The 6,640-nt window shown below is 35.6% G+C and overlaps 1 long non-coding RNA gene across 1 annotated transcript; it reads right to left on the reverse strand.

Moving 5' to 3' along the window:
- Window positions 1-3,444: 3,444 nt before the first annotated feature.
- Window positions 3,445-6,353, reverse strand: LOC306988718. Its single transcript, XR_013795487.1, has 4 exons — window positions 6,271-6,353; window positions 5,526-5,988; window positions 4,756-4,847; window positions 3,445-3,760 (listed from the first exon to the last, which is right to left on the reverse strand). It is a non-coding gene; the product is annotated as an uncharacterized lncRNA (long non-coding RNA).
- Between the last annotated feature and the right edge of the window lie 287 nt (window positions 6,354-6,640).

Genomic DNA, 6,640 nt, shown 5'->3' on the forward strand with positions numbered 1-6,640 from the left:
TGGCTTGTTAGTTTTGGGAATTTAGCCACTACTGGTAGATTCCATAACTACACCACTATGCTGACAAAAAAAGCAAGCAACATATTATAGTGAATGTCTTAACTGTTTTTTTTTTTTTAAACTTGACTTCTGCCTATGTTGCATCACGACACCAGCAAGATTGTAGAAGATGCCTTTGGACTGTGTACATTGTTGTAGTGCCATCAGCCAATCAGTGTTGTCAGGACCTCATGAGCATGCTTGACACCATTTTAGTGGCCATTTAAACTGCAATGACAGAGAGTATTACCGCAGGGGTATACTCCACATTCCCTCCAAAATCCCCAGTGTGTGACAGAGGCAATGAAATTACAAAATTAATTAAGATCCAGCAATGAGATAATGGGATTACGGTAAATTTGATGAAGATTGGCAAAAGTGCAAAATGAGATATTGTTGATACCACTGCTATCAAACAGTACAAAGCAAAAACAGCCCTGTGGGTTACATTAGGATGCTTTGGCTCAGAGTTTTCTGTCTGTTGGAGGGAGGAATGGGCTTGGCTGCAAACGCTTTCTGCCTCTCTTATCAGGTATATATGATCAGCACTTAACGCCACACCAGGGAGAGTGGATGCTATTAATTTGAGGAACTCTCTTTTCCTGCATGGGTTGTCTCTGTTCTTTTGCGTGCAAGAGTCTTGGCACAGCACTCACACACTGCAGGGAGGAACTAGCCCCATTTATAATGTCTTTCTTTCTTTCTTTCTTTCTTTCTTTCTTTCTTTCTTTCTTTCTTTCTTTCTTTCTTTCTTTCTTTCTCACGAAGAAAGAAAGGCCCCACCTCATGGCCCCACCCCATGTTTTCTACAGCCACCAACACAACGGTAATCAGCTGCGCTGCTTCAGTGTGTGATATTTAACTTATAAACAGCACTATTACTATCATTGTTTTAATATCAAATTATGGGATTTTTATAGTTTAATGTCAGTGATAATGTAAAACTACTTATGATTTTCTGCTTCCTAATTCCAAACATGCACGTTTTGAGAAATGGTTGTTGCAAATACTGCTTATTTCCAGCAAGAGGTGAACAGTTTATAATCACACACTGTGTTTCTGCGCCTCCAGTGTCCCGGCTTTGCTGAAATCAATAGGCATTATTTATATCATTGCGGACTCTCCAGCGCTCAGTGGATCCAGCTCAGATAAGGCATTGAAGACGCCCAGCACAGCAGCCAGATCAACTTCCTGATTTATATCCGGCATTCTGCACTGCACTCCTAAAGCATTTAAAGCAGTAAATTCAGCTTTCCCCTAAGATACTGCCTTTCCCATTTCTCAGCTCCCAGATATGTTCAGAATGGAGTACTAGCATACTGCGCAGTACATACTGTGCTGTGGCCTATATATTCTTAGATTATATCAAATCGAATGTAGTGTAGAAAGGTCCACCTAGGATTTCTTGATGACTGTGAAGCGAACAATCCTGTATTGGATTTGTGGAGCCTGGGATCACAATATCCATTGTCTTTAACCTAGAATGCTCTTAAAATATTCTGTATTGAAGCATGTTTTATAGGACTGTCCCAGAATTCTCCTTTTCATGGCAGACACTAAACCATAGGTTGGTGCAGGACAAAAAGACACTGTGGTCTTGAAGGTTGACCTTCCACAGGTTCAAAGGTCAGCTCCCTTTGGTCCATTAGTCAGGTAAGATCGTTTGTGTTTGTTTGAGACAGCACAGAAGCCATTTCCCAGGGTCATAAGCGATGAATTACGGAAGAAGGAAAGGGTGTGGGGATTTCACCTGATCTGGATCTATTGATAAGGAAGCATATAAAGGAACTTGTTTCTGAATTTTCTGGAGGAAATGTGAGTTGTGCTAGTCCGTGCACACTCAAAAAAATGACTCTTTGGTTGAACATGATTTAATCATGGACAGTGGTTCCACGTGATTGATTCAAGTTATTTGAACACGACTGAATCAGGTTTTTTGGACAAGACTGAATCAAGTTATTTGAACATGATTAAATCAAGTTTTTTGAGCACGACTGAATCAGGTTATTTGGACATGATTAAATCAAATTATTTGGACGAGTCTAATTTTAATTGAGTTTACTCACTTCGCTTAAGTTCATCCAACATGAAGTATTTGGGTTGAGATAACATGGTTCCATCATGTGGAACCACTGTCCATGCTTGAATCATGTTCAGCCAAAGTTATTTATTTGTGTCTATTTAATAGACAGTGTTAAAATAACATACCGTCAACCTAAATATAGCTTTTCTTTTAATACAATGGTGGCAGTCTAAAGATGGTACTGATTGCATCACTAGCAAACCCATTGGAGTTGCTTTTAAAGCAACTTGAATTCTTAGGTCCTCCACCGAAGCACATGCTCGACACTTTACCACAATGGTAACTCACCCATAAACACCTACATATAAGAAAGTCATTTAAAATACCAACATAATAGAATTATTTCATTTTTTATCAAAGAACACTGCACAAAGCAATTACGACAGACCAGGAGGATATTCTTAAGTATTTATTGAAATACAACATTTACTTTACAAAACATTCTCAGGCATAAAACAAAATCAGCGGGCTTTATAGTAAAAATAATTAAAATAACATTAAAACAATCTTATCAGACTTTTTCACCAAATAAGTGAAAACTGCACAAACAAGAAAATATGCTTGTTTAACATTTCCATTTTAAAATGGTAAAAATGTGTAAATATAAAATAATATTATAATAATAAAATAACTGAAACAGAAGTTTTTAAAATTTTTAAAGGGATAGTTCACTTTGAAATTAAATGTTGGTATGTTTTAGCTTATCTGAAGTGCATCCAAGATGTAGGTGTCTGTCTCTGCAGTAGTTAAAATTTTTATATTTTTAGGTCAAACCGTTCTTGTCTGTCAGTCATATAATGCAGGTATATAGGTACTGTATCCAAAAGCATGCAGAGAAAAGTCCAAATTAAACAATTCCCCATCGTAAGTGCACATTGATGGCCTAAGACACGAAACAAGCGGTTTGTGTGATAAAACGAACAGTATTTAAATAGTTTTTATCTCTTTTACACAAAGACGTCCAAGTGATCTGTTTACACTGGATTTCTTCCCCAGAAACTAATCTAACCGCCTTCGATTGGACGTTGCATTTTTAAACTCAGCAGAAACGCGTGTGATTGGCTGTACGGCTCAACGTATGCCTTTGATTGACCTGAACAATGAAGCGAGTAGTGTGTCCAGATAGAAGGCTTACAAATTGGGAATTAGTGAAAACTCAACACTCCCGGATGAGTTCGTGTGAGCTTAGGCCATCAATGTGCACTTACGATGGGGAATTTTTTATTTTGGACTTTTCTCTGCATGCTTTTGGATACAGTACATATATACCTGCATTATATGACTGACAGACAAGAAAAGTTTGACCTAAAAATATAAAAATTGAAACTACTGCAGAGACAGACACCTACATCTTGGATGCACTTCAGGTAAGCTAAAACATACCAACATTTAATTTCAAAGTGAACTATCCCTTTAAGTCAAATGTTTCCTATAGATTCAACAGCACTTTATGAATGAACTGAGAAGTTAGTGTACTCTAAATATGGGCATAAATAAGTGCAAAAAACAGCAGCAGTGCACTGACCAAGACTTGGTAGACATCATCACCTCATCTTCAATCAAAACATCCAGTGAGTTTAAAGACAACGTTCCTCCTCACCGATGGCGACACTGCTGCACCTGGTCAAACTCCTTTTTCTAAATGCATTAAAAAAAAAAAAGTAAAGTGTTAGTGTATGTCACCACATATCATAAAAACAACCCTTTTGAGGGCAGACATTTAAATTTTCATAAATTAAAATAAAGGCGTGAAGGATCAGAGTAGTGTTTATTCAGTAGGGTTTGTGCCCATTTAAAACCCTGTAGTAGTTTTCACAACACGTCTTCCAGAGATGTTTGTCAGAAGGATTTTATTGGGAAAAAATGTCAGGGGTTTATCTGTTCTAGAGCTTAAAAAAATGTAATAAAATGTAATTTGGCATCAGTCGTTTCTTTATTACAAAGTAGAAAGTAAAGTGGTACTTAAAAAGGATAGTTCACCCCAAAATGAAAATTCTGTCATCATTTACTCACTATCACATCATACCAAACACAAGAATCTTGTTCAGCTTTGGAACAATTTTTTATATATATATATATATATATATATATATATATATATATATATATGTGTGTGTCCATGGGACCATCCATCAAAAGTCTAGACAATCAGTTTAGCTTCAAGTACATAAAGACATAGCTAATCCATACGAATAAAGCAGTTTTATACAAGCCTTCCAACAAGACACAGGCTTGATTAATACATTTAATTGAGAAGCTTGAGATAGCACAAACTGAGGTTTGTGTCAAGCAAGCACGATTGAGCTTCCCTTTAAAATATTTGCATTACATGTGTGTATTGTTGAATGTATATTATGTGAATAATAGACTTAATTAACTTACTTTCTGAAGCTTAAAAATAAAGATGTCCTAGACTTTCAATGGATAAAATATGACAAAAATTATGAAATATATTATTTATTTATTTTTCTTAAGATTAACAAAATTATGGTTTTGGAACATGAGGGTGAGTAAATCATGACCATTTTCATTTTATTTGTAGGTGCACTATCCAAGTCATGCATTTATGCTAATGTCAGCTAAAAGGATAAAGTGTTCCTAAGTAAATAATGTAGTCCTGACATGTTTCCTACCCTGTGTGTCTTGAAATCATCAGCTGACTCTTCCTTTGAGATAGTAGACATGTCAGGATCGTAGTTCTAATGACATCAATGCCATTTTTGCACTTGAAGGCAAAACACAAAACAATGGTAATGTAACACAATTAAGCAACATTTATTGAGTTTATTTTTATGATTCATAAGACAACTTTCAACGACTGCAAACCTAGCATTAGCAATTACCTGACACCTTTATACAAAATCCAAGGCAAACTTCAGGATAAGTGGAAATATAACACAAATTATATATTTTTATCCATTTTAAGAAAGTATACTATAGCTAGAATATTCAAGACTTCACTGGTATTCTTCTGAAGTAATACAAAGTTACTCTGAATCATAGACAGACTGAAATTTAAGTTGAAATTGAACTTTGCCAATAGGTTCTAAATAAAAAATGGTGGCACACTTCATTACATAAAACATCATTAGTCCTTGGATGTCATGATGTTATTCATGTGGTGCAAGAAACAAAATGGTTTGATGTTAGTTGAGGTTTGCGTAATTTTTCGTTTGGGCTGTGTATGAGTTGATCAAAGATTTAAATTTAATTCTAAAAATATTGCATTTCTTCAGAAGGTTTTTTTGCCACTTGTGCTGCAAGACATCTCTGAAACTGAACGATGTAACGTTACAAACAATGTATTTAAATAACTGGTCATAATATGTGACCATTTACATCTCACACAACACTAAAAACAATCAGTTTTTTTTATTATTATGTGAATTCTAACTTTACTTACTTCGTTTTAGGCTCATAGTATTGCATCATCTTGTTGACATTGATATCACACCATCCCTCACTGCCTTTACTCTGAAAATATTTATTTACAAAGCATGAAAACAACCTTGTTAGTGTGGGTTTCAAATTAGAAAACGTGAGAAGCAAATAACAGTCTAAAATGTTAACTAATGTTAGCAAAACAGCCATCATAATCGGTCCTCGAGCCACTTGTTCACCGAGACTTCGGCTGCTTTAGTAAGCATCACATGGATATGCTAGATAAAATTGACGAAACAGATCATAAAACGATTAACAAAAAGTTTAAACATTGTAATGTATGAATGGATGGGTTTACGTTAACGTTACCGTTGTTTATGTTGTGTGAATGACGGTTAACGTTAGAGATGTAACGTTAACGTTAGAAGATGGTCCGTCCGTCAGCCGTCTCCGTTTAAAAATAAAATAAAAAATCGTGTGTCCAACTGTGAGAAATCAAACACAATATTTATTAATTTCCCACTGACAAACTGTGGTGTAAAACACTGCATATTTAACGTAACACATGCCGCTAATAACTGTCTTTGATGTAACGTTAACGTAAGTTAACTTAATGGCGCGCGCGCGTTGGTTCCGTTTCTTTGCTAGCTAACATTAGCTGCTACGTACATTAGCGTTACTGGGATGGTTAACCTTCAGATAAAGAAGTAAGACACAAAACGTTCAAATGTGCTTTAAATGGGGATAAAGAAGTTCGAAATGCTCACCTGTTATTTTTCTTGACCGTTAGCCGTCCTGCTGTGACCCGTGAGTGATGTGAGCGTGCAGCCAGTGTGGGGGGTGGGCGCCTGGGGCCCTGGGCAAACAAACGACTGCCTGAGAGAAAATGCGCGCGTTTTTTTTTTTTTTTTTTTTTGCTTCTTGTGAAACACTCCTGGATAATATTTTGCCATGAGTAAAAGTAGTTAAGTCTTAATGATTTATGTGGCTTAATGATTTAAATTAGATTTATGTATTTACTATTGTTTATGTTTTTATTTGATTAGCTTTTAGTTTAGTTATAAAAGAAAACGGCATAATAAAATGAGCCCTTATGCTATACAAACGTAATTTCTCAGAGACAATTATTTAAAAAAA

This window comes from Phoxinus phoxinus, assembly GCF_949152265.1.
Source record: "Phoxinus phoxinus genome assembly, chromosome: 20".
NCBI lineage: Eukaryota > Metazoa > Chordata > Actinopteri > Cypriniformes > Leuciscidae > Phoxinus > Phoxinus phoxinus.